General features: G+C 33.3%; 1 long non-coding RNA gene across 1 annotated transcript; it reads right to left on the minus strand.

The window, feature by feature from the left end:
- Positions 1-2179: 2179 nt before the first annotated feature.
- LOC121470409 (uncharacterized) lies at positions 2180-9616 on the minus strand. Its single transcript, XR_005981334.2, has 2 exons — positions 3445-9616; positions 2180-3231 (listed from the first exon to the last, which is right to left on the minus strand). It is a non-coding gene; the product is annotated as an uncharacterized lncRNA (long non-coding RNA).

A 9616-nucleotide genomic window follows, 5' to 3' on the forward strand; every position in this document is an offset into this window, starting at 1 on the left:
GATAGTGCAGTCTTGGATGACTCCAGCACCAAGAGCAAGTAAATCTTCAAGACAATAGTGAGACCACAAAACCAGATTCCTTAATCTTTGTCTTCAGCTGGGGCTAAAGTTATCACATTCTTTAATGGTTTTTTTATTGCCCATCACACTGAACAGCTGGGAATCGCTGAGATGGATTATGCTCATTGTCCATCATCTCTTTCCTGGATTCCTTTCCCAAAATATGACATAAGACAGGCCCTTTATCAAAATATTTCCTGTAATGTAATGTGGAAGATACTTCAGATCTTTGTGGCTGGGAAAGAGTTCGACCTAAATAAGTGTGAAAGTTCTTTAAATATTAGGAGCCACAGCTGTTTTCCAAACTAATTTCCTACTAGTCACGTTTCCTCTGTCAAAAAAAAAAGTTTCCTGTAGACTCTCAGGAGTCTCAGAGTACTTACATGCTGTGTGTTTGTGAACTGCATTGCTTTGGAAAGCAAGGAAATATATCATCAAACCATTTTAAAGTCAAAGGGCTACTGCAGCGAAATGAAAAAGAAGGACTAATTAAATGTAGCTCTGCCAATTTATAGATTTTTTTTTGTTTTGTTTCCTAAATCATTTATTACATAACATTTAAAAAAAAGCCTCTTTAGAGCATACAGAATACCGCTTTCTTGTACTTTATGGGATTAATATTTTATATTTGCACAGATTTATACTGAATTACCTGTCCCCCCTGTAAAATATAAAGATATATTGGCTCCATTCTCTGAGATTTTTTCTTTTCATCTTGTTTCTGTATATAAATTCCAGAATGTAGTTCAAAATGTAAGATGATTAATATAATTTGTGTATATTTGATATATTTATTCCTGCATGTAAAAACGCAAGAGAAAATAAATCTTGAAGTTATATTGCAGACAAATTATATATATATATTTTTATATATTTATATATATATAAAAGAGTGCAATAGGGAAACCAAGGGCAAGAATATTTTTGGAAAAGAGAAAAAAAAAGAAAGAATGACATGATATACAGGGAAGAGAAGTGGCCAAGTATAAAAAGTCTTTTGACAGATGTTACATAATTAGCAGAAAATATCTTTAATGGTGATACTGGAAATATATTTAATAACTATAGTCTGTTCTACTTTTTCCTAGGAGGCCTCCATTAAGTGGGTTCATGGAAGATAAGGCTGAGACCAGAGAGTCCCTGAAAATATTAAATTGGGCATTTCAAAAATAGAAGCCTATTGTCCTTCGGATATTTGTACCAAAGCAAAGGTTCAATCTTTTCACATAATAGATCCACCAGGATGGATTTTTTGACCTCCACAGGAACAAGGAAATATTTGAAAACCTATTTAATTTTATCACCTATTTAATTGTACCACCTCTTGATAAAGAAGGAATGTGTAAAGGAACATTTTATGTTTACCTGTTAATTTCCTTTGTCTTTTCCAGTGTTAGGCCCAAACTGGCATAATTCTTCCAGCATTCATTCATTTTCTGCACAAAAGTAGTCTCAGTTTTAAAATTAACACAGGGAGACTTAATTATTACAACTAATCATATTTCACCAACCTTAATAATCAGAAATAATAATGTTGCTTTTCATATTCTGATATCTACCAATCCAGGTAAGTCTGTGGCATAACTGTCCCTATAGGAGACCATATCTGACTGGGTTCTAATCTAACTCACATCTTTCTGCATCATATTAAAAGCTTTGATCTCAGCTCACTGCAAAATTTGAACAACAAAGCCCAAATAGACTGCTACTCTAATAGTAACAGCAGTGTATTTTCCATGGTACTACTTAAATGCTTTTTGCAAAATTTAAAAGATTCTGTGCCAGCTGAAGTAAACCAGGGTTTAAAGTTATTTTTTCTGGTCCATGTCTTCCTTGTCTTTCAAAAGGATACTAAAACACTGGTAACCTTCTTCCCTTTATGCCATGGAAATGTTGATACCACTATAAATGGATCCTGTCAAGAGGGAAGATAAGTAAACACCTTGAAATTCACAAGTCCGTGACTATGTGGCTTGTTAAATCTTAATTTAAACAAATTTTAAAACAAATTGAATTGTTTTTCTTTGAGACAGATCACCTTTTAAATCACTATTAGCTCTTCCCTCTGCTTTTCAGTATCATAATCTCATCAGATAAACACCAACACACACACATAAAATAAATTTCAATGAACACAAAGGATATATTAATAGAAAAACTACATGAAAGTTATATTATTAATTTAATGGGTTTTTATTTTCTAAACAAATTCAAATATACAATGTAATACAGAGACATTCTTGACTGTATAGTTTCAGTTGCAGTGCAAATTATTATACTCAAAATGGAGGTAATGGACAGAGAAGAGAAAATTACATATGCAAGTTTCCCTTAACATGTAAAAATTAATGTAGACCTTTATTAACTTTGAAAAAAGACAAAGAACTATTTCCTGCTATATCTCTAAATTGTATCCAAGTTAGGAGTAAAGTTTATGTTTCCTAAAATATTTCTGTATCTTCAAAGAGTTTTCTTTTGTTTTTATTTGTATTTTTTGTTGTTGCTTTTAATCCTGTGCTACTTTTCTTTTTCACATCTTATATTTTGCATTGCAGATGTCAAGTTCAGAACACAGCTTCTAACTTTATTTAAAAATAAGAAAAGAAAGCTTAAATGCATGATGATAGAAAAGTGCAGAAAGACCTCACATTTGCTGAACTTCAGTTTATGAACTAAAGAGATCTATAAGATATAACTTCTCATTCTCAGCAGTTACTCATTCAGCATGTAGAGAAACTGAAGTGCTAATGTTTTAAAACTAAAAAAAAAAAATCAAAAGCAAAACCAAAAACAATAAAACAATACACAAAAAGAGAGAGAATACAAAGCTTCAGAATATTTAAATTTCACTAAGTTAAGAACTTTGTTAGATTTTTTTCAAAAGTCTTTACCATTTTCTAAATACTAAAAATTTATACATATAAAAACTGACTGGAAATTAAGGCTTAAGTCCTAGTCTTTTTGAAAGCAGAGGAAATACTTCTACTGACTAAGTCAGTGAGAAACCTGTCAGTTTTCTTAAAGTTTTATGACAAAAGTGTTCTTCCATACCATGCAAAATTCTTTGTAAGGGAACTTAAAAAATTTGTATTCAGTACATACCTGATAGTAGAAAATGAAATACCTGTCCCTCTGAGTAGGAAGGTGTTTCAGTTCAGGTTTTGAACATGTCTAAGAAACAAGCATAATAACTGTATTTTTCTTTGTGTCACTTGAAAAATAGAAAACTGTTCAACAAGCATGCTGCACGGTTGAATTTCTTTTATGAAACAGATAAGGAGGAAACTGTAATTGCAGGAGATCTGCATTTGAGTTTCAGACATTGTGTGACTGAGAATGACTGAGACAAAACAATGAAGCGATAAATTTTCTATATTCACTTACCTACTGAATTGAAGTCTTAAAATTGAGATGTATTTTGTAAGGCAAACTGAAAAACAAGGGGAAAATGTCTTTCAGGGACTAAAATGGGATTGCCTGGGGATTTAAGAATTGTGGCAATTTGGATATAGTTTTTCAATAAAAACTTGGCAATTATTTCATTGTTCTTGTTCTTCAATGGTGTTAGAGTTTGGTTAGTGAAGGATTTAGCTCTGTTAACTGGCACTAGACAAGGACCACTTCAAACTAAAAACTATGAAAAGAGGATGGACTTTACAAAATTATTTATGAGATCTCTGTTGGTACACTAAGACAGCAAGGATTGATGTTAGCAGATAAATTTTCTGCTCTTTCACTGAGTAGACGTATGCAAAGATCTATTCCAGTAATTTAAAAATAGGAGGATAACAAGCCCAAGAGAAAATGTCTGGAAGGACTTCTCACTGAAGCTACTCCAAATCCCACTGCTTGCTTTCAGCTCTCTTTCCATTCATTGATTTTCCTCACAGCCTGGAGTCCTGGACAGGGGTTTCAGTGCCACCCAAAAATCTCAGTATTTATTTATTCTGGAACCAGAGCAGAAGCAGTGAATGCAAACTGAGCAGGTTTTAATCAGAACTGGTGAGTGTGAAATAATTTTCTGTACAAAACCTCTCCATACCCTTCCCATTGAAAAATTGCTCATTTTTTCTTTTCTCTCTCTCCTCCGCTTTTCCCTATCTCTTTCTCCCTCTGCAGCCTCTGATCTTTTTTATTCATACACCCTAGCAAATACACAGTTCTATTGCAATGTTTGATACGAAAGAGTTTTAGCCAGTTGAGAATTTTCTGCTTTCAAGATTACAGTATAATAGTTTCTAAAACACACAAAGGAGACAAACAGTGGTTCTCTGTTGGTACTAATGAGCAGTCTACAGGGTTGTTCAATGCCACTGGCAAGCTTCTCACAATGTAGATATTCTGATTCACTCTAAGTTGACTTCACAGATTGCTTTTATTTCATGTGCTGGGGTTTTTTGTTTGTTTGCATGTCCATTTTTTGTTTTCACAGATCTGACTTAACCAGGACATCATCTCTCACAAATATTTCCCCTTAACATCAGATAGCATAGGTAATACATATGAGTGGAAAGGAGGGAAATAGAGAAGTGGGGACATTTTCAAGAATTCCTTTTTCTTTACTGAGGCATGATATATATTTTGGTTTTGTACTTACTGATTGCCATCAAACTTTAAATGCTACATCTTTCTTCCTTACCGATAGAATATTCAATTGTGTAATAGTAAGATTTAACTCTATAAGAGTTTTGGACAGTCACTCTAATCCTTAGCAAAAGCAAAGCAAGGCATTCCAGAAGGAAACCAGGTGAAAATTTCACAGCACGCTTCCTTATCACATTCTGCAATAATATCTATATCACAGAAAGGCCATTTTAGGTACAGATTATTCCATATGCTACAGGGTACTATATTTTGGACTGTGTATTTCTATCACTTATTTCAAGGTAAAATTGGGAAAGATACCATGATACCTGTTATATTTCTGAGTGGTTTTTGTTGTTGGGCTTTTGGTGGTTTTTTTAGAAATATAGAAAATTCTATTTGGTTTTATTCTGCTTGGTGTGTGCCCCCAAAATGAATCGTTAACAAAGCATTTGGCAATTTGATAACTAATAACATATTCAAGGATAATTACTACTGGAATCAGCACCTTTAAAATGGACTGCTTCACATTACATCTCTGCAGCGTGACAGTATTTAAATAGCAAAAAATTAGATACAGTAAGTATATACATACATACATATATATATATATATACATATATAGTAGAGTTTTAAGTGTTATTTTTATATGCTTTTTAAAATCTATTCTATTAATTGAATTTTTCAGTACAAAAATGTTTTGGGATTAAATGAGAAATATTTCTTTCTTAAAATTTCATGTAACAATAAGATTTAAAAAATTTTATTTAGAAATTCTTTGTAGTTAGTTCTCATTTCTAAATAAACTATCTTATCCATGGACAAGAGATATGAAGTCCTAACTTATCCAAATCCTTCCACACTACAAGATTTGAAAATTATAACTCATCTATTTTCAGAAGACATTTCTTATTCACATTTCAGACAAAATTCAGATTTTTTTAAAAGAATTTTGCATTTCCAAGGGTTTCTCTTCTAATTTATAATGACCATATCTCTTAGTGAAAGTGGTTACCTTTTTATTTACAGCCAGGAAGAACTTAGAGTAAATTTTTCACATTCATGGACAGAGTTCTATGTGTGCTTCACATGATAAATAACAAGCGAATCACCTTTGGATAAAGGCATATAAGAAGAAAAGAAAGCAAAGCAACAGCATGTCATTGTTTTCCTCCAGGTTTCAATAAACAGGGCTAGTCAGTCCAGGTAATTGATATTAAATTCTATTAATTAAAATGTAAATTAATTCCTAGTTATTTAAGTTGAATCTCTGTGGAAAGACTATGAGTTGTTATAAGTCATGCAAACTCAATGCACCTTCTTTTGGGTCAGCTTCAGAAGAAGTAGATTGCATAAAAAGCAAAGCTTGTGCAAGCAAAAATAAATATTCATGAGGTTATCAGAAAATAATGTTTAAAAAAATGGTATAAATTTTAGAGCATCAAAATGAACTTCAACAGTCAGAACAATTTAGGCTTTCTGCTTCCTCTGCTTAAAAAGATTTTATGACTTCATGCACCATCGTCCTTTGTTGCTACAAAAAGTTGCAAATAATGTGATTGCCTTCTCACACAACACAGCACAGGGAATATTAGCATTAGTGGGAAGGGAATACAGAGACATGTGTGGGATGAGAAAATATCATTGTTACAGATATATGAAAAACATCCATGTTGCTCTTAGACAAGAAACAGGCTGTCTTTATTGTAGAGTAATCAAAGTGGGGAATTTGAAAGCTGATTTTTACACTTCCTTTCATGTTTATATATGAAGAGGAGTAGGAATATTGAATATAGGAATATTGAATCTAGGAATATTGAATACAAATAAATTATTAATCTTATTGAATATTAAGATTAAATGGGGGGTTTGGAAGCTTGAAAATTATCATTCTTCAGTTATACTGTTGTAGCCATGGCATGGCACATTAGTAAACACAGAAAACAATTTTTTTGTTATTGTTCTTCTAGGTGAAAAAACAAAACAACAATAAATAAACCTGCAACAACATTATCATCTAGTAATTAAATGATGACAGTATTCCCAAGGGTACACAATTCTTCAAGATACAGGATTTCTGCCAAGAATGCCTTTAGAGGCTTATATAGCTTGATCGGTGTTGTTTGCCAAGCTGATGTGGTCTTTCACTGAACTTTTTTCATTAACGTGATGTGTGAGAAATAAATATTTGCTGTGCAATTAACTAGAGATTATTATGGTCTAATGGAACTTCCCCACAGAAACAGCTGCTCAGCCCTATACGTGTATAAAAAGCACATCACACTTGGTAGACAGAATGGAGCTGTGGGGGAAATATTGTTAAAGACATTTAATTGCGGAACAAAACTGCTGCACATGTAATAGTTTTGCACTTGCTGAACTGAAGCAGCAAAGACAAAAATAAGTTACCTTGTGTGCAGGTATGATATATGTTAAAGCCATACTGGTACAGCCAGCAAAATTAACAAGCTTTTTTATAGAAACCACATATCCAAAGTCTCATATTTATATTATATATTCAGTATTTTATAAAACTAATTATGTCTCTATATATTATGATAAATGGGAAGAAGAAAATAACAGAAAAATATCTGCTGAAAATCATAGTACTTAATAGCCAAGCCATTTTTTTGAATGACATAGCAAAATAAATAGATGTATACACTGTACTACCTAGACTGCAAACCACCAGAAAAGGAAGTTTGATTCTTGCACCCATATTTTTAGCCACTTGTCAGCTGGGGGATTTGGTACTTTTGGTGATAGCATAATACAAAGCCCATTATTTAAAGTCTGTGAAGTTTTAAACTAAAATAAGTAACTAAGTAAATAGATTAGAAAGTTAGCTAGTTAGTAAGTAATTAAGAGGGAGCCCTGGATGGTAGCTTCTACTAACACTGCATTTCAGAACCAGCACATTTATAAGAAGGCTAATGCATCTTACTCAAAGTGAAAATACATTAATAAAACTGACTGAGAAAATGTCAAGCAGATAAATTGCAATTAATTCTAACTCTAAAATATATAGAAATGTTCAATCTACATCCAGGTATTTTAGGCATTCAGTTAGGACTTTTGCATCACCTTTTAAATTCTCCACACACCATTCTGTATTTTACATTCATTTGGATAGTTATGCTAAGTGTGGATAAAGAAGGAGAAACTGTGCACTCAATTCAAGCAAAATAAAGTCAGAACCAAAGTAGCATTGAATCTTCCTGAATATTTTCCTTCAATAGTATGAAACATAAATATTCAAACCAAAAATATAAATATATGCATCTAAATACAACTCTATATATATATAAATAAACATAGATAATATATGTGTCTAAATTAAAATGTTTTGTAATATCCAATTTCTGAAACATTTCCAAATGTCTCCATCTTTTTTCAGGCCAGGCACTGTCACTATTTTTTTCAGTGAGGCCCTGTGCTTACATGCTCTGGCATTGTAAGCAACACGCAGGCCCTGGGGTACACGCCCAGAGCTTCCTGGGGAGCAGCTCCTTTCCTGGCATTAGCCTATTTTATTCTCACTCCTGAACTGAGGTCATCTGCAAGACCAAAGCTGGCTTTCAGCTACACAGAAAGCGAGAGGTGACAAAACAGTGAAATCATCCCACAAAACTAAATATTGAGGTAATCCATCCTCCAGACCTAGAGGTGGGTAACAATAACTCAGCCAGGGTTTTATTGTCCCTGGGAGTGCCCGTTCAGTTTTGTTGGTGGTTTTGAAACAAGTCAGGATTGCCACACTAAACCTGAGCACAGGGTGAGGTCCAGCAGTGAGCAGGAAAGTTGTTGATTCCTGGCTTAGATCTCTGTGGAGACACAAAAAGCCACATACACTGATTCACTTTGACATTAAAATAAAGCAGTAATATCTCTCTCTGGTTTCTTTAGTTCCTCTACAATCAGAATTTACCCTGAAGTGCCTTACTGAACAAACAGCAGCCTCACAGGAAATATCCATTATGCAAATTATGCAGCAGAGGTACAAATCTTTGAGGGCATCTGTGTCTGAAACAGTTCTTGCTAAAAAGGAGAAACAGAAGATTAATTTGCTGTGGTATTTTTCAAAAATATTACAGCTTATAACTGATAACTAAACATCTTCAATAAAAAAGATAAAAGAGCTAATAGATAAAGTAGAGCAGATATTATATAGGTGTTAAGAAAAATAACAATTCCCCTTACAATAGTATTCTGCCACATGACACAATGAAAGCCTTTGTGATGTTACTCATTATGATGAAGTATCCACAAAACCAATGCTGCCACTTAGGAAAAGAGCCATTCTTCTCCCTGGCTTTTTAAAAGAACCTGTCCTGCCAACCATAAAAACAATTAACTTAGTGCAAAGATCAAAGGAAAATGCCTCATTTAAGGCAACCAACGTTGTGGTTTCTTTGGTTAGCTGTGTGTTATTTTTGAGGTTTCCCAGACAGGTCTATTTGCTTTCTGTTTACATTTGTTGCCACTGTGAACCATGTACCTCTCATATCACAACTGCTATCAGTAATAAAAGAACCAAGCTGGGGGCAGGCTGTCAACTAAATAAGGCAGTAGCAGGGCTCAGAAAATTCTAGGGCGGTTGTGGTGATAATCAAGAAGACAAGAACTATTAATATAAAATTAACAAATAATCCTTGACATTATTTATAACTAATGACAATAACATTACACCGAAAAAGGTGATGGACAGAGGATAAAGAGGTGAACTGAAATTATGGGAAGTGCACATTTCTTCAAAAGTCAACTTTCAGGAATTTTTTTGCCACCTTCTGAGTAGCTCTGGCAAGTCACCCTCATAAAACCCCTTGCACTGAAAAGGAGAAGCTTGTCTTAAGACATGCCAAATTCTGACCCTACCATTCTTTGAAAGCCAAATTCTAAAAGCCGGATAAATCTTTAATGAAAAATAAGACTCCAAACCTAACTGAATTTGAAAAATTTGTTAATGCTTTTC

Source organism: Taeniopygia guttata, chromosome 1, assembly GCF_048771995.1.
Source record: "Taeniopygia guttata chromosome 1, bTaeGut7.mat, whole genome shotgun sequence".
NCBI lineage: Eukaryota > Metazoa > Chordata > Aves > Passeriformes > Estrildidae > Taeniopygia > Taeniopygia guttata.